This window comes from Castor canadensis, chromosome 3 (genome assembly GCF_047511655.1).
Source record: "Castor canadensis chromosome 3, mCasCan1.hap1v2, whole genome shotgun sequence".
Classification (NCBI taxonomy): domain Eukaryota; kingdom Metazoa; phylum Chordata; class Mammalia; order Rodentia; family Castoridae; genus Castor; species Castor canadensis.
In genome coordinates, this window is record NC_133388.1 from 186,982,900 (window position 1) to 187,002,949 (window position 20,050).

Sequence of the window (20,050 nt, forward strand, 5' to 3'; positions counted from 1 at the left end):
GGATTAAATGAGCTAATTTTTGTAAAGTGCTTCATAGGATTCCTGGGAAATAATAAGTGCAGAGGAAGGCACTTGCTATTGGTGTCACTTTGTTATCATCATTAGTGTGTTGTTTGTGCACAGTGGGTCTCCAGCAGTAAACAAGGGGAGGTAGGCACAATAGCACAGAGGAACCCACTGTACTCTGAACATCTGGCCAGCCCACAGTCTTTTCCAAAGCAAGCTCATCACATACATGATTCAGTCTCCTGAACATAGTTGAGAGGCCCAAGTATAGGAACTGTACCTGTGAGCAGGGGTTTCTGGCTTCTGAGTTTTGGTACCAAGAGTTTTCCCAAAACATAACAGAATGACTAGCCAGATCCATCAGAAAAAAAAATTTTTTTTTTTTTTGGTACAGGGTTTGAACTCAGGGCCTACACTTTGAGCCACTCCACCAGCCCTTTTCCATGATGGATTTTTCAAGATAGGGTCTCCCAAACTATTTGCCCAGGCTGGCTTCAAACTGTGATCCTCCTGATCTCCACCTCCTGAGTAGCAAGGATTACAGGCTTGAGCCACTGGTGCCCAGCTCAGAAAATATTTTTAATGGGAGTTGGAATGTGAAATACATGAAAGAAAGATCAGGGATTGGAAGCCAGAGTGCACCCTACACAAGAATCGGGACTGAAGAGAGAGTATACTCTCTCTTCAACAAAATTAGAAATAAGGGCAAAATAGTTTCTGCTGGGTATTGAGGGGTGGGAGAGAGAGGGAGGGGGCAGAGTGGGTGGTAAGGGAGGGGGTGGGGGGGAGGGGGGAGAAATGACCCAAGCATTGTATGCACATATGAATAATAAAAAAATAAAAATTTTAAAAGAAAAAGAATTGGGGCTGTAGGACTGTAATACCAAAATCCAAAAGGGAGAACAAAATAGATACAAGAACCATGGAAGAAGTAGGAAGAGGATGAAGGAGAAAGATGAGGGGGAGAGAGAAGAAAAGAGGAGGAAGGAAAGAGCATCTGCAACATCTGGAATAACAGTTGCAAAAAGAAAAAAGAAATTGAAGTTAAATCACCAAAATGCAGAGTAGACACTTGAACCAGGGCCCCATGAATGCCACAGTCCTTGATCTTGACTTCCAAACTGGGAACCACAGATTCTCATGCCTCTAAGACTGGTCAAGTAATAGAAAGGAGATGCCTGGAGAGGTCTATATCAAAGTGGAGAGCATACAGCCTTTCAAAATGGGGCAGCTGCTAATGTATTTTAGACTGATGGCCCTCTGTGGGAACACAAGCCAAAAATGTCAGGTCTTCTGACTTTTCAAAACAAGCCAGAAATCCAGATATCCATGGGAAAACTCTAATGCTTTAATGTTGAAAACTAATTCAGTCTTTTCAATCACTGTGCAAGCATACACACACACACACAGAAATACACACATATTTCATCTTTGGATTAGATTTAGTCTACAGACCTCCAATTTGAGAACACTGCCTTATATTGTCTGTTTAAAAGAGAAATTATATTTTTAGTGCAATATCCAAACTCTCTTCTGTAACAGAGGGAGACAGGCAAGCAGAACATTGTGCTATCAATTCAATGTAAAAGCGTTCCAGAGATGGCCATTTAGAGACAATTTCAAAGAAAAAAATCCAAAGGAAATGACTCATCAAATGGTCCAAACCATTTCACAAATCCAAAAGTAGACGAGATATATGCCTCTGATCAAGAAGGAATAATGGAAACCAGGTTTACTCTCCCACCTGAAACAACTAAAAGAATCCAGATAGATGGTAGATAGGTAGATGATGGATAGATAGATGATAGATAGATAATAGATAGATAGATAGATAGATAGATAGATAGATAGATAGATAGATGGATAGATAGATAGATAGATAGATAGATAGATAGATGATAGATGATAGATACAGATTTTACACACACAAACACATTTTTGAAACATTGAACATAAGACAATGCAAGACAGTGATCTGTGAGATAAGGGGATAAAGAGATAAAGCTGTAAGCCTTACATGGAGAAGAATCTCACCAGAACCTAGTGGTCTCACTGTTTTGAGGCATGAGCTGAGGATGTAAGGCTGTGCAAATGGCTGGAGCTGAGGGAAAGAGCACTGGAACAGAAAGCAGCCATGTAGCGAATTCCAGAGACGCACATAGACAGACTCAGGGTGGAAGGTGAGCATCAACAGGGATTAGAGAAAATATTCCCTGCTGCTGACACCACACCAGAAACAGTTCTTTTCCCAGTAGCCAAGTAGAAAACTGCAATTCTTGGAGTACTGGGTAAGATATTCAGAATAATTTTGCCTCAGTGATGAGGAAAAAAGTGCCCTGAATGAAATGTTACTCTATCTAGCTTAAAAAATACTTAAAAGCAAAACTCAACAGTATCAAATAATATGTTGGCAAATATATACACTAAAGCATACACAAGCACCTCAATCAAAATAATGTGCATATATCATCACCCCAAAAGTTCCTTCCTGCCCTTTTACAATCTCTTCCTCACTCCCTCCCCTAGTTGCACTTTGCCTTGCCCCTCTCCCACCTCCAGGAAAACAGTGATCTGGAGTTTGCCTTTTTTCAGAACATGGTACAAACAGAATCAAATGATACATGCTCTTTTTTCTATTTCTTAACTTGGTGATTTTGAGACTCATCTATGTTTTTGTCAATTGTCATCCCTTTTCAGTGTTCACTAGTATTCCACTAGCCAGCTAGGGGAAAGAGAAAAAGAGAGAGAGGTAAAGAGCCATCCTGTGGCTTAGCAGCCTTGGGAGCACACAGGTGTGTAAGGAGAGCAGTGACTCTCCAAGGGAATGAATCTTTCCTCAGAGCAGGAAATGAGAGAGCATGAGGAGGCCATGAGATGAAGGTACAAAGCCAGTTGTGGCCCATTCAGATGCAAACACAGGAACTAAAGCAGCCCCCTAAGGAACAGGAGGGCAGAATTCAAAACAAATGTTCACAAGCAATTGTGTGTAGAGATTGATCCAAAACAGTGTTCTCTTACTCAGTCCAGGACCGAGTCACAAGTACATTTCACTTGCTGTCTCTAATTGTTGCATGAAAACAACCAGAAAACAGGGTTGAGAATGTCTCGAAGGTTGCATAGAGGTTGAGGAAGAAGAGTAAGGTTATGTAGACATGAGACAAAAGAATGAATAGCTAGCACTCAGGTTCTGTTTTTGCCATTCCTTCTGAAGGTATTCTCTAGTTTGAGGCCAGGGGGAACCTAAACATTCCTACTCTGTATCCACTATCTCCTATAAAAACAGGCCCACTCTTTCAAACTTTTAAAAATGCCTCAACTCTTTTAGGAGACAGAGTTCGTCTAGCCAGTGATACAGCAACTGGGCTTGATGCCTCTGCTGGGACTGGGACTTCCTTCCTTCTTGCTCTTTCACCTGGCTGGGCCTCAGTTTCCTCATCTGTTCCATGTGCCCACATTAAATTTCATAATCTAAACTTGCTAACAAAATGAACAAATGTTATAATAAATAAGTATGAGTATTGTCGTCTGCATGATATTTCCCTATAGTAGACTTCTTTGAGATTTTTTTAAACCAGAGATTTAATAAGTTCATTTTAAGAATGAGTCATTTTCCATGTTAACAAACTGCTCATGTGTATGAGTTCTGCTCCATATGGGGTGATTAAGCACTTTACAAGAATAAGAAAAATTGGTTTTGACCTTTGGGAAATGAAATTAAGGGCTTATTGTTTGGAAAGCCCCAGATAAATAATGATTATAGAGCAACAAATTGTGTAAATGTATTCCATTGTGCCAGGAGACCCAGAAACTCTGCAAATCACAGTCTTCCAAATAGGACTATGGTTCTGGGAGGCAACAAGAATGAGCCAGTGTGGATATACCTACCTCAAAGCAGACATTTCTCCAGAATTTAAGACAGCAGAGACCAAGGGCTGGTCCACTTTCAATCAGTGCCATTCCAGGGATGAGGTAGACCTGGAGCTCATTGGATAGAAGACCAATAGATCCTGAACTGCAACCAAGAGCAGACCAATGGCCATCGGTGGGGATGTGATCCCAAATTCAATCAATGGAATGGGCTGAAAAAAAGACATAGAATTAGAGGAATGAGGTAACTAGTTAAGGTTCTATTTTGCAACCTCTGGTTATAGCTGGAGGTTGAATGAGACAGGACCCCTTTCTGGGTTGGGGACAGGAAAACAGAGTCTTATTACCTGGGTTTGAATTTGAGCTCTGGCATGTCCTCTCTGCTTGCATTCTCCAGCTATTAATTTCTTTGTCTGTAATATAGTGCCATACATCTTACCTTCCTTATGTTGTGTGAAGTTAACAAGGGGACACATGAAGTATTATGTGGACATTAGTTATAATACTGCACCCGTACCATAAATGAGGTCTTCTATCTAGATAATTAGGTTTCAGAAAAATAAAACCCAATCTTTTCTCATAGCAATCATTTTTTTTTTTTTTACATTTTCATGAAAACACACCCTACACGTCCCCAGATAGCGAAACTGGATGTAAAAAAAAAAAAAAAAACCACAATTTTTGGAATAAGAAAATATGGGGCTTTGGTCTAGCTTTACCACTCAGCAGCTGAGAGACCCTGAGCAAATCACAGGATTCGCATACGCTTCTCAAAGCTGAGAGAGGAGATATTTATGAAAAATGCTTTGCAAACTATTTCACTCCCCAAAAAATCATTGTTCTTTTTTCTTGATGATTTAAGACTATTATTATGAACATAGAGTAGTATATCATAATATGATAGAGTTTTACCACATGGGGGTAACTGTAAAAAATAATACATTCATTTCTTGAGCTTGTCATCCTCATGGGAAACCAGACATCCATAGAAACTACTAACACAGTGCTTTCCCTATACTCACCGATCAGGAAATACTTGTTAAATAAATTAACCCCACTTTCTTAGAACAATAATATTAGCTTAAATTTTATTTTAGACTTTATTGTACATTAGTTTAACTTCATTTTAGATTTTACTTTTAAAAATGCTGATGATGAAAAATTTAAGCAATAACCACATACACAAAGAAGTGATTTAAAAAAAAAACTTGTCCAATATGACATCACTCAAAAATAAGCATTGCGCCACCTCTCTACCTTCTTAACCAGCAACACTTTATCTCTTATCATAATGTTGAAGAACAAAACAGAGCAGAGTCCCTAGTCACATGGAAATTCCATTACAGTAAAAGACCAATGTATTCTGGACACACATGCACACATGGATAAAATATGTCAAGGACTGAGAAATCCTGAGGATAAAGTGATGCTGGTGAAGAAGGTAAAGAGGAGGATATCAGAGCGGGTGGTCTATGACTTTACTATAACTTTTCTAAGACCAGGTGCAATGGATCATGTCTGTAATTCCATCTACTTAGGAAGCAAAGATTGGGAAGATCAAGGCCAACCCAGACAAAGGTTAGCAAGACCCCATCTCCATCAATAAGCCAAGTATGGTGGCAGGTGCATGTCATCACAGCTGTGCGAGTTATGAATAGGAGCATCACAGTCCGGGCCAGCCTGCACAAAAATGTGAGACCCTATTCCAAAAAAAAATGACTAAAGCAAAAAGGGATGGGTACATGGCTCAAGTGATAGAGCACTTGCTTAGCAAGAATGAGGCTCTGAGTTCAAGACTAATATGAATCCCAGTATGCCAAAAAAAAAAAAAAAGAAAGAAAAGAAAGGGAAGGAAGTGGTTATGCCTATAGTCCTAGCTACAGGAGGCACAGATCAGGAGGATGGCAAATAGTTCATGAGACCCTATCTTGAAAAACTCCTTCAAAAAAAAAGGGTTGGTGTAGTGGCAGAGAAAGAAACTAAAGAAAAAAGAACTATCTAGGAAACAGTAAATACAAAAGCCCTGCTTTCACAATGGTTTCTTGCTTCCTGGTACCTTTTGTTTATTTGGATTTCCATGAAAAAAACAAACTCTCGAATACATTTTTTCAAGAAATAGTGTTGTATCCCAAAAGTTGCCAAATGCCTGAGCATGTCTGCCTCTTACCTTATTATGAAGAAGGTAATTTGGCTCCTTGGCTAAACATTCATTTCCTCGGAATTTCTTGGCTTTGTTCCACTGTAGTCTGGCATTCACTGGCTACTGTAGCAACATCTCAGAAGAACAGAGAATAGAAGACAAAGTTCTTGAAAGTAGGGACATCATAAATAACTATTACTTATCCCTGGCAAGAGGGAGTGAAGGTGGAAAGTAAGCAGTGGAGATGCGAGAGAAGCGCTGTGTACCTTTCTGTGAGTTTTTGTTAACATGGTATTGGACAATGGGAATGTAGAGTTGGATCTCAACTTTAAGAATCTGAAAAATTTAGGTTCCAATATGACTCTCACTACATTGAGACAGTCATTTGCCTCTCTAAGAATCTATTTACTTATCTATAAAATGGGAATCATAATTACATTGAAAGGGTTTATAAGAATTAGAGGCAATAGGGATTCCAAGATGGCGACTAGAGGGAGGAAGCAGAAAGAGAGTCTCCTATAGTGAAATCTTGGAGAGACACTGGAGACACACTTTGCAGGCATAATCACTGAGGAGAGGCATAACTTTGACCCCTCCACACCTCCAACCGGCGCAGAGACCCTCCACTTCACATTAAACGGAGAAACGAGGAGGGCCCCTGGGCCGCCAGTCACCGGTGCCCAGACAGCTTGGGAAGACACGGACCAGGTGAGCTTTGCAGTACCGTGGTACTCCCACAGACAAGCCTGGGCCAGAGCAGCATAGCCCCCTGGACAGACTGACCTCCACCCGGGGAAAAAAGAGAAACTGAGTAATAAGCAATAAGAACAAATAAGACACGCAGGAAAGAGGGTGGGGCACACTGAGTGCCAAAGTTTGGGGGAAGGGAATCCTTCCTGGGACTGTAAATAAACAAGCTGGGTAGGCCGGAGAGCCTCTGGCAGGAGCAGGGGTGTGCGCCCAGCAACCAGGAGCGGGAAAGCTTGTGAGAGTGGCGGAGGGAGGAAAACTCCACAGGAGAGGAGGGAGGACCCACTTCCCATGTGAACTGTAAACAAACATGGTGGCTGGCAGGAGCAGCAGCACCACCCAGTGATCAGGAGCAGGAAAGCTTGTGAAAGCGGAGGTGGGAGAAGAACTGCACAGGAGGGGGGGAAGACCCACCTCCCACATGAACTGTAAATAAACACACAGGCCTGAGAAGGCGGGTGCAGTGTAACCTTTCCCAGTGTGCTTGGAAAGGGGAAAGCTTGTAGCAGAGGCTCCGGCACAGGAGAAATCTGAGCAAACAAAGCCTGCAGGGCCAGGTGAGTGCTAAGCTCACCCCAGAGATCTGCATAAATAACGCCTCCAGCAACAGCAGGCTGACAGCAGCAGGCAGGCAAGCCACAGCTGCAGATACCATTCTCAGAACTGTCTCCAGACGCTTTTTTTTTTCTTTGTCTCCCTACCTTTGATGAGAGAACAACCGAACTACACCTGCAAGCTGAAAAACTTACTGAAATTGTATTGCATTTGAACTTGGGACACTTGGTGGGGTTTTCTCTGTGTGTGCGTTTGTGTGTGTGTGTTTGTGTAGTTTTGTTCTACTTTATGTGTCCCCTTTGATAAGACAACTACAGAACACCATCTGAGGCACCATCTCCAGGATTGGAGACTGAGATGGACACCCAAATTATTAAGACTGAAAGTTCATTGCACTTGAACTTGGAGGTTTTTTGGTTTTTTGGTTTTTTTTAATTTTCTATTTTTTCATTTTATTTTAATACATTTTTATAAATAGATTTTTCCTTCATTTACTTATTTTTTATTTTTATTCTTACCTTTATTTTTTTTATTTTTGATTTTCAATCCTCTCTCGGTCTCTCTAATGTCTGTTCAGCTTACTGTTGATTAGTACACTAAAGCACCCTGTTTATACCTGTGAAATCTTCTTCTCTGATACCTTGTTCTGTTTTCTCCCTCCAGTCTGTGTATTTGTTTTTCCTAATTCTTTAACTTCTTGCTTTATATCTCAGCTCACCCTTCCATTCTAAATATTACCATTGTTATTATTACAAGCTAGAAAATACTTAATTGCACACAGTACAGGGACAGTAACAACACCAAAGACAATGATGGGAAGACAGAAAAAACAGGGAAACCAGTTTCCCCACAGCAAAAAATTAGTACAGGAACCAGAGGGGAAGGAAGAAAACAGGTACTCAGATCCAGACTCCAACAAAATGAAGATAAACTATGCCAAAGGACCCAATGAAGCCCACAAGAATAATTTAAAAGAATACGTACAACAGGTACTCAATGAGAATTTTATAGAGATGATACTGGATAGGGTCAACCAAAATGTACAGAAGACACTCAAGAAATTCCAAGACAACAAAAATAGAGAATTTGAAAAAACAAAAGAAGAAATAAAGGAAACCATAGAAGCACTGTATAAACACCAAAGTGAAACAGAGAACACAATGAATAAAGAGATAAATGAACTCAGGACAAAAATAGACAACATTAAAGAGGAAACCAGCCAGGATATGGAAAACCTCAGAAAAAAGAATGAAACAGAACTGCAAAACAAAACAGAAGGCCAATCCAGCAGAATAGAACAAACAGAAGACAGAATCTCAAAACTTGAAGATGAATTGTAATTAAAGGAAAAACCAAAGAACTATTAATTAAACAACTCAAGACCTGTGAAAAGAAAATGCAAGAACTCACCAACTATCAAAAGACCAAACTTGAGAATCATGGGCATCAAAGAAGGAGAAGAGGTGCAAGCAAAGGGAATGCGTAATATACTCAACAAAATAATAATGGAAAATTTCCCAAATCTAGAGAAAGATATACCCAGAAAGATGCAAGAGGCCTCCAGGACACCAAAGAGACCAGATCAAAATAGAACTACCCCATGACATATCATCATTAAAACAACAAGTTCAGAAACTAAGGAAAGAATATTGAAGGCTGTAAGAGAGAAAAAACAAGTAACATACAAAGGTAAACCCATCAAAATCACAACAGACTTCTAAACAGAAACATTAAAAGCAAGAAGAGCGTGGGGTTAGATCTTTTGGGCACCGAATGAAAATAACTTCAACGCCAGGATACTCTACCCAGCAAAACTATCATTCAAAATAGATGGAGCAATAAAAGTCTTCCATGATAAGCAGAAACTAAAACAATATGTGACCAGAAAGCCACCACTACAAAGGATTCTTCAAGGAATTCTGCACACAGGAAGTGAAACCCAACTTAACCATGAAAAGAAAGGCAGTACCAAACCACCAGAAAAGAAAAAGCAAGACTGTAGAGAGTAACCTCAACGTAGGTACACACAATCAAACCTTCAAACAACTAAGACAACTAAATGACAGGAATCACCACATACCTATCAGTACTAACGCTTAATGTGAACAGACTTAATTCACCCATCAAAAGGCACTGCATGACAAAATGGATTAAAAAGGAAGCTCCAACAATTTGTTGCTTACAGAAGACCCATCTCACCGACAGAAATAAGCATAGGCTAAGGATGAAAGGCTGGAAGAAGATTTACCAAGCCAATGGCCCCCAAAAACAGGCAGGAGTACCAATACTTATCTCTGACAAAGTAGACTTCAAACCTACATTGATCAAACGAGATAAAGAAGGACATTCCATACTAATGAAAGGGGAAATAGATCAAAAGGAAATAATAATTATCAACCTGTATGCACCCAATGTTAATGCACCCAATTTCACCAAACATACCCTGAAAGATCTAAAAGCATATATAAATGCCAACACAGTGGTTGTGGGAGACTTTAACACCCCATTATCATCAATAGATAGGTCATCCAAACAAAAAATCAATAAAGAAATACAAGATCTAAAATATGCAATAGATCAAATGGACCTAGCTGATGTCTACAGAACATTTCATCCAAACTCTACACAATATACATTCTTCTCAGCAGCCCATGGAACCTTCTCCAAAATAGATCATATCCTAGGGCACAAAGCAAGTCTCAGCAAATATAAGAAAATAGAAATTATACCGTGCATACTATCTGATCACAGTGCAGTAAAAGTAGAACTCAACAACAAAAGTAAAGACAAAAAACATGCAAACAGCTGGAAACTAAATAACACATTACTTAATGAAGAATGGATCATCAATGAAATAAAAGAGGAAATTAAAAAGTTCCTGGAAGTCAATGAAAATGAAAACACAACCTACTGGAACCTATGGGACACAGCTAAGGCAGTCCTGAGAGGAAAGTTTATAGCCATGAGTGCATATATTAAAAAGACTGAAAGATCCCAAATCAATGACCTAATGATACATCTCAAACTCCTAGAAAAACAAGAACAAGCAAATCCCAAAACAAATAGAAGGAGAGAAACAATAAAAATAAGAGCTGAAATCAACGAAATAGAAACCAAAAAAACCATACAAAGAATTAATGAAACAAAAAGTTGGTTCTTTGAAAAAATAAAGAAGATCGATAGACCCTTCGCAAACTGACTAAAATGAGGAGAGAAAAAACCTAAATTAGTAGAATCAGGAATGCAAAAGGGGAGATAACAACAAACACCATGGAAGTCCAGGAAATCATCAGAGACTACTTTGAGAACCTATATTCAAATAAATTTGAAAATCTTAAAGAAATGGACAGATTTCTAAATACATATGATCATCCAAAAGTTAACCAAGAGGAAATTAATCACCTGAATAGATCTATAACACAAAATGAAATTGAAGCAGCAATCAAGAGTCTCCCCAAAAAGAAAAGTCCAGGACCTGATGGATTCTCTGCTGAATTCTATCAGACCTTTAAAGAAGAACTGATACCAACCCTCCTTAAACTGTTCCACGAAATAGAAAGGGAAGGAAAACTGCATAACACATTTTATGAAGCCAGTATTACACTTATCCCAAAACCAGGCAAGGACACCTCCAAAAAGGAAAACTATAGGCCAATCTCCTTAATGAACATTGACACAAAAATCCTCAACAAAATAATGGCAAACCGAATTCAACAACACATCAAAAAGATTGTTCAACACGACCAAGTATGCTTCATCCCAGGAATGCAGGGTGGTTCAACATATGAAAATCAATAAATGTAATAAACCACATTAACAGAAGCAAAGACAAAAACCACTTGAACATCTCAATAGATGCAGAAAAAGCCTTTGATAAGATCCAACACCATTTCATGATAAAAGCTCTCAGAAAACTAGGAATAGAAGGAAAGTACCTCAACATTATAAAAGCTATATATGACAAGCCTACAGCCAGCATTATACTTAATGGAGAAAAACTAAAACCATTCCCTCTAAAATCAGGAACCAGACAAGGATGCCCACTATCTCCACTCCTATTAAACATAGTACTGGAACTCCTAGCCAGAGCAATTAGGCAAGAAGAAGGAATAAAAGGAATACAAATAGGTAAAGAAACTGTCAAAATATCCCTATTTGCAGATGACATGATCCTATACATTAAAGACCCAAAAAACTCTACTCAGAAGCTTCTAGACATCATCAATAGCTATAGCAAGGTAGCAGGATATAAAATCAACATAGAAAAATCATTAGCATTTCTATACACTAACAATGAGCAAACCGAAAAAGAATGTATGAAAACAATTCCATTTACAATAGCTTCAAAAAAAATCAAATACCTAGGTGTAAACCTAACAAAAGATGTGAAAGACCTCTACAAGGAAAACTATACACTTCTGAAGAAAGAGATTGAGGAAGACTATAGAAAGTGGAGAGATCTCCCATGCTCTTGGATTGGTAGAATCAACATAGTAAAAATATCAATACTACCAAAAGTAATCTACACGTTTAATGCAATTCCCATCAAAATTCCAATGACATTCATTAAAGAGATCAAAAAATCTACCATGAAATTTATATAGAAACACAGGAAGCCACGAATAGCCAAGGCAATACTCAGTCAAAAGAACAATGCAGGAGGTATCACGATACCTGACTTCAAACAATATTACAAAGCAATAACAATAAAAACAGCATGGTACTGGCACAAAAACAGACATGAAGACCAGTGGAACAGAATAGAGGACCCAGATATGAAGCCACAAAACTATAACCAACTTGTCTTTGACAAAGGAGCTAAAAATAGACAATGGAGAAATAGCAGCCTCTTCAACAAAAACTGCTGGGAAAACTGGTTAGCAGTCTGCAAAAAACTTAAACTAGATCCATGTATATCACCCTATACCAAGATTAACTCAAAATGGATCAAGGATCTTAATATCAGACCACAAACTCTAAAGTTGATACAGGAAAGAGTAGGAAATACTCTGGAATTAGTAGGTATAGATAAGAACTTTCTCAATGAAACCCCAGCAGCACAGCAACTAAGAGATAGCATAGATAAATGGGACCTCATAAAACTAAAAAGCTTCTGTTCATCAAAAGAAATGGTCTCTAAACTGAAGAGAACACCCACAGAGTGGGAGAAAATATTTGCCAGCTACACATCAAAGGACTGATAACCAGAATATATAGGGAACTTAAAAAACTAAATTCTCCCAAAACTAATGAACCAATAAAGAAATGGGCAAGTGAACTAAACAGAACTTTCTCAAAAGAAGAAATTCAAATGGCCAAAAAACACATGAAAAAATGCTCACCATCTCTAGCAATAAAGGAAATGAAAATTAAAATCACACTAAGATTCCACCTCACCCCTGTTAGAATAGCCATCATCAGCAACACCACCAACAACAGGTGTTGGCAAGGATGCGGGGAAAAAGGAACCCTCTTACACTGTTGGTGGGAATGTAAACTAGTACAACCACTCTGGAAAAAAATTTGGAGGCTACTTAAAAAAGTAAACATTGATTTACTATTTGATCCAGCAATACCACTCTTGGGGATATACCCAAAAGACTGTGACACAGGTTACTCCAGAGGCACCTGCACACCCATGCTTATTGCGGCACTATTCACAATAGCCAAGTTATGGAAACAGCCAAGACGCTCACCATTGACGAATGGATCAAGAAAATGTGGTATCTATACACAATGGAATTTTATGCAGCCATAAAGAAGAATGAAATGTTATCATTCGCTGGTAAATGGATGGAATTGGAGAACATCATTCTGAGTGAGGTTAGCCTGGCCCAAAAGACCCAAAATCATATGTACTCCCTCATAAGTGGACATTAGATCAAGGGCAAACACAACAAGGGGATTGGACTTTGAGCACATGATAAAAGTGAGAGCACACAAGGGAGGGGTGAGGATAGGTAAGACACCTAAAAAATTAGCTAGCATTTGTTGCCCTTAATGCAGAGAAACTAAAGCAGATACCACTGAGGCCAATATGAAAAAGGGACCAGGAACTAGAGAAAAGGATAGATCAAAAAGAATTAACCTATAAGGTAACACACACGCACAGGAAATCAATGTGAGTCAACTCCCTGTATAGCTATCCTTATTTCAACCAGCAAAAACCCTTGTTCCTTCCTATTATGGCTATTATTATGGAGAGGGAGGGGGCGGAGAGGGTGGTAAGGGAGGGGGTGGGGGCAGGGGGAGAAATGACCCAAGCCTTGTATCACATATGAATAATAAAAGAAAAAAAAAAGAATTAGAGGCAATATACATGAAGTTCTGGGTTACTGCTGAGTGCCAATCAAGTAGTGCATACTAAATAATATATAAGCTATTATGTCCATTGCACCAATCTTGGTTACACCATAAAGTTGTTGAGGACCAAATAATGGCTATAAATAAAATAAAGGGATATACACACATGCACACATGCATGTATATGTTAGAAATAAAATACACATGTACAAAAAGAAGGCTCCATCATCCTTTATAGAAAGATTCATGATGAATGCTTCATTTAATGATGCTGTAATGTGTATAGATGACAGTGTGTGAGTGTGTGTATGTGTGTGAGAGGGTGTGTGTGTACATCTGAGCTCTTCCTTACAATGTCAATTTAACTCACATTTAAATTCTATAAAGGAACCTTAATATTAATTTGTTTTTACTACTATGGAAAACTGCTTGTAAATCAGCAATTCCTGAAACCCAAATTCCTTCCCTAGATGGAATATGGAATACATAAATTCACATAGTTGGCCAAAGTGAAGGAAGTGACTAAACTGATAAAAATAGCAGTTAACCAACCTCAGAATCTATTAAAATCTAGTACTATCATCAAAAGAGCCTTCTCTCCTCCTGTCAAGGTCATTACAGCTGTTCCTTCCTGAACTATTTTTGTCTTATCTTCTCTACATTAATAGACCAAGTATTAATTGTGAGAAAACAGCAACTGAACAGAAGCTGATAAGAGTCTGAAAAGAAACTGACAAGTGCTTTGGATCCCAATACCTACCTCTATTTTCATTTCCTCTGTCTTCTAAGCTTTATTTCACTTCATTTGGTCTTTTATAAGAAGATTCTAGTCTCCTCAGAGTACACTTGAATCACCTATGATGTCAGATTTGTATATCCAAGGAAAAGTACACTCATCTAGGTTTCTTAAAAACTTTAGCCCCACCACACTAGCCATGTTGGTTTAGCACCTAACAGATTAATAACAACTGCCACATCTGCAAATTTCATATTTTTCAGGAGCTTGTATCACCAAGATCAGGGCAGCAGGAACACACAACTAGAAATTTCATAGGTCACTATTTTAAGTGAGTGACATTAAAGTTGGAGGGATGCAATGAGGTCTTGAGGTCAGGATAACATAGATGTATATACTTTTGAACTAGAAAAACCTTGAGGAATCTTGTAGTGGCCCCCAAATTGGCCGCCAAACTTTGAAAAACATCAGATTCAATTGCAAGTCTTGTTAAAAGAAGGTTGCTGGGTCCCACCTCAGAGTTCGTGGATTCAGAAGATCTGGTGAGGCATGAGATTTTGCATTTATAACCAGTTCATGAGATACTGCTGATGATGCTGGTTGGGGAACCACACTTTGAGAACAGCTGGTCTACAGCAATGAGTCTCAATATTTGCTACATTTCCACCTAGAGAGATTTTTTTTAATTCTAATGCCCAAGACACTATACCAATTAAATTAGAATTTCTGGAGATGGATTCAGTAATCCTTAGCTTTCCCAGATGATTCCAATATGCATCCAATTTATTTCCCAAGTAAAGAAAGCAAAGTGACCTTGTGGATGGCAGGACAATGTTCAGATTCTGTCTTTTGTCTCCCATAGAGGGCTCTTTCTACTTCATTCATTAACACTGACTCTCAGAAACAGTGAAGCATGTAGCAGACTGGATGAGGCAGACATGTTTTTATAAGAAACTCCTGTATTTTTGCACCCATTATAAGTATTGTAATATACACATATCAATTATCAAATGCTTCATAGCAAATTATTGCTAATCTTAATGGATTAAAGCAAGATGGTTACTGGTTTACAGCTTTTGTAGATCACAAGTCATGCCCAGGCTGAGTTATCTCATTATTGTTGGGAAGAGACTTCACTTCCATTCTCACACTGAAGGCTGTTAGCAGAGGAGATATGGCCATTGGCCAAAGGCACATGTCACATGGGTGTCAAATAGGTGTCTTCATAGGGAAACTCACAACATGGCACCTGACTGCTTGTAGAAGGAGCCTGGGAGCAAGGACGAGAAAGGTAGAAGGCAAGATGGTAGCTGCCATGTTTTTGAAACCTAATCTCTTTTTAAATTTTTATTAACATATATTAATTGTCCAAATGGGTTTCAATGAAATATTTTCATACATGCATATAATGTACTTATTCAAATTCTCCCTCTCTGTTATTCTCTGCCCCCTTTTATTTTACCGTTTTTAGTGGTTTTCATTATGGTATTTTTTTCAACTTTTTATCAGCATAAATTAGTTGTGGAAAAGGGTTCCATTGTGATATTTACATACATGCATTATTTTTTATCAATTCACCCAGTCTCTGTTACTTTCTTAATCTCTGTTACTGCTCCCTACCTGGTTCCATTATGTTATTTTCACACATACGTATAATATACTTTGATCCAATTCACTCCCCATTACACTCTCCTTCTCCTCTTCCCTTTTGTGGTGATCCTCCCTCCCCAACACTCCAAACAGTTTCCCTTTTACATTCATTTTTATTATTTTTATTACTTTTATTATTATTATTAATGTCTAGATTCTTCATATAAGAGAAAACCTAGGATATTTGTCTTTCTAAGCTAGTTTTATCTCAATCAGCATGATAGTCTCTAATACTATAAATTATCCGCAAATGACATAATTTTATTCTTCTCTATGTATAAGTACCAAATTTTCTTTGTCCAGTCATCAGATGTTGGGTACCTAAGGCTGATTCAATAACCTAATCTTAGAAGTTATACCCCCATTTCCTTTGTTCATTAGAAGCAAGTCACTAGGTTTAGCCCACACTCAAGGGGGAGAGGATTATACTAGAGCAGGTATACCAAGAGGCAAGAAGTCTGTATATAGTTTTGGAAGCTGCCTACTACAATAGAACTACAGGAATTCAAAAGAAAACACTAATAATGAACCACACTTCTCTTAACACAGAAAATAGGGATAAAAGCATTAAAGTCAATTCAAAGCTTCAGAGAGATGAGTTCTCCCTTGGATTTGTGTGTCAGTAGGGGAATAAAGAGAACTCATGAAGAAGAAGGCAGAAAACAATAAAAAAAAAAAAAGAAACCAGGAATTAAATTTTTCTTTCAAATTTTCCAAGGATATAAAGGAAGAGAACTTCTGAAAATCATTATAAAAGTGAAGGAAGGTGGAACATGAAACTTTATAGGAAGTAGAAGAAGCCAGTAGACTATTTGATAAACAAAGGGCAACTGTACAACCCTTATTAAAGTCTTTGGGGGGAAATATGTAAATATTTAATCTCATCCAGATGCCTAGGCTGTCTAAATAAATGGAATAAATATAAATTAAATCTTAAGTCTTGATGAAATTATATCCTGCCTAAAGATTAAAATAATAGGCTGTACAAGAACAAAGAGAGCATTGTCATACAAGTGAGTTACTCAGTAGGTTTGTGGCAAATTCACAAATAGAACTTGGCTCTCCTGGCTTTTAGTCGAATACTTTCTCTAGATAACTCCACCCATAACCCGATAATACATGCTCAATTCCATAGTAATCACCAATGTTCCAAACAACAGACTGCCTCTGTTTTAACCAAGTGTCACAGTGATACAACTACTTGCAAAGGTGAGAAACAAATAGGTAAGCAAGTGTAGTTATGTTAAATGCCATTTAGTTTACTCCTAGTTTGTCTACTCAGGCAAAAGTGAAGACTACAACAGATATAAAGTACAGCATCAGAACATACCCTCATCGATTGTATTTTATTTACTCAACAGGGATTAACTAAGGGCCAGGGTATGAGCAAAGCACTGCACCAGATACAGAGGTTCCAATTCCAGAAAGGACACATCACCTGCTGGAGCTCCAAGCTAATGGAGAAGACAGAGAGGTAAGTCACTGATGACAGTACAATGGAGGTAGGTGCCTCACTAAGAACATGAATTTGGGAAATTTAAGTCAGATTGGGGTTAAGTTGAAGAAGAAGTGAAATCTTTTTGCTCACAAGTAGGAATTTCATATACAAGAGTAGTAATTTTATATACAAAAGAAAGACTTAAAAGAACATATGTGTTCATGAATAAAAAAGACATTCAGTATGGCTAGACTAATGGATTTGTGAAACGGGCAAAAACTAAAAGCAAAAAAGTCGGTACTCATTTCTTATTGCTGCTATAAAATATTACTATAGATGTAGAAGCTTAAAAAGGCAAAAGTTATTTTCTTACATTTCTGAAGGTCAGAAATACAAAATGAGTCTTACTGGGCTAAAATCAAGGTGTTGGCAGAACTGGCTCCTTCTGGAAGCTCCAGGGTAGAGACTGTTCCTTTTCTGCTCCAGCTTCAAAGCCTATAAACATTGCTTGGCTTCAGTTATCACATCACTTTCTCCTCTTCTACATAAACCTCCTTCTAACTCTCTAAGTCCTTATGATACTTGTGATAGCATTTGGAACCCACCTGTACAATCCAGTATAATTTCCCCATCCCAGGATCTTAACTTAATTACACCTGCAAGTACCTTTGCCATATTAAGATAACATTTACAAGCTCCAAAGATTAGAATGTAGATATCTTTGCAGGGTCAGTTTTCCACCTATGTGAGCTCAAATGAGAGTTCTTCACCTTAAAATATATAGAAAGCCATAATAAGGTTTTAAGCAGGAGAGTGATGAAATAGACTTCAAGAATCTTGTCCTGACAATCACCTGGTGGAGGGTGAAGCAAAGAGCCAAGAAGGAAGGTGATCAGCCTCCCTTGTCTGAGTAAAAAGTAGTAAACATTTAAACTAAGGAAAGGGCTTGGAAGTTAAGAGAGGAACAGAAATGATACACTTTACATCTTAGATCATGAAGTTCTGAAACTTAGGATCTAGGAAATGCAGGTAAGTAAACCTCTGAGAAGACTACAGATTTCTAGCTGAAGTAATTGACTAATATAATGACATTCTCATTGATTTCATATAGACGAGATTATCAGGTTTATTTCTAGTTATGGGAGCATTGGAAGGGAGAAAGGAGCTACGGAAGGTAGTTCTCCAACGAAGCAGCTCGGCTTTAGATGTCTCAGGAATATCTCATGAAGATAACTCAATATCCAGAAGGAAGTCAGTGATCTAGTTCTGAAGCTTAGCAAAGAGGTCTGTCCAAAGAACTTGATCCAAATGATAACAGTATATAAGAAAGTATTGAAGTCATATAAAAGGATATGGTTAATATCGTCATTCTAAAGAATTATAGGAGATAAGAAATGGGAGTTGTAAGTGAAGCCCTGGGGAATCCCAAAATGCAAAGATGAAGGAGCCCACAGAGAATAAAAAGGAAAAGACTTCAAGGGAAGTAAGGGACCAATGAAGGAGTAGGAAACTCAAAAGAGAACAGGCTTCAGATGATGAGGAAAGAAAAGATCCAAGGAAGGGCTTACCAATGTGGGGGGAAAGTACTCTTTGAGAAATCGTGTAATGGAGCATATGTACTTTCTCTGAAGATTTCTTGTCAATAAACAAGAAAATATTAACAACTTAGACACATGCAGAAAACATAGAAACAAACACTTAATGGGAAAAATATAAATGGCACTTAAGCATATGAAAAGTGTTTACTTCCTTCATGAAATATATGCAAATCAAAAGTACATTGAGATGGAATGTTAGCTTAATCATATGCACAAATTTTAAGTTTTGATAATGCTTCATTAGCAGCTGTGAGATTCAATAGTCATGCTAAATGGCTGGTTTATAGGATTATAAACTGGATAACTTCCTTGAAATTCTTCTTAGAGACAGACAAAAATGATTAACGTATACACTCTTTCAAGTGTATACTGCTAAGTTAACAAATGTTTATTTCTATTTTAAAAAATCATAGAAGATATGTGTGAGTGGGTGTATGTGCAAATGTGTTTATGTTTGCTACACGCAGGCAAACACTTCTCATAAAGTGGATAACATTAGTCATTTGCAGAAATGAGAAGCAAATGACCAGGGGATAGGACTGATAACAAGAATTTTTTACTGTCTTCCCTTGTAGCACTTTTTGAACTTTTAACTACATGAATTTGCTACTTATTCATTAATTAATTAAGTGTATATAACATTTCCACATGCTACAAAAATATAAAGACTAAAAACAGAAAAGAACAAAGAAGTGGTCTGGTGGTATGTAAGGACAGAAGGAGAAAGAAGAAGAGGAGGAGGAAGAGGGGTAAGAGAAGGGGGCCAGAGGCCTTAAATGTACACTGATTTTTCAAGAAACTTGTCACAAAAGAGACAATGAGAGTACAAATAGTGATGAGAAGTTAAGTTTGGGGATTATTTGTTGGCTTGTTTGCTTACTATTTTAATATGTGCATGTTTCTACTCTAAGGGGAAAGACAGAAACCACATGCAAAGCAAAAAGAAAAGTGGGTACTTGGTAAAGTAAAAGTCTCCTAAGGAAGCAGAAAGGCATAAAATCTGGAAT

At 38.0% G+C, this 20,050-nt stretch overlaps 1 long non-coding RNA gene across 3 annotated transcripts in view; it reads right to left on the bottom strand.

Moving 5' to 3' along the window:
* LOC141421740 (uncharacterized) overlaps positions 1-20,050 on the bottom strand; it is a 156,299-nt gene that overhangs the window by 95,606 nt on the left and 40,643 nt on the right. For 2 of the 3 annotated variants that reach the window (XR_012446444.1, XR_012446442.1), the window contains exons 2-3: positions 6,041-6,148; positions 3,892-4,085 (exon numbers count right to left, since the gene is read on the bottom strand). This is a non-coding gene — a long non-coding RNA (uncharacterized lncRNA). The remainder of the gene's footprint in view (positions 1-3,891; positions 4,086-6,040; positions 6,149-20,050) is intronic. The other variant, XR_012446443.1, reaches the window with a different exon arrangement.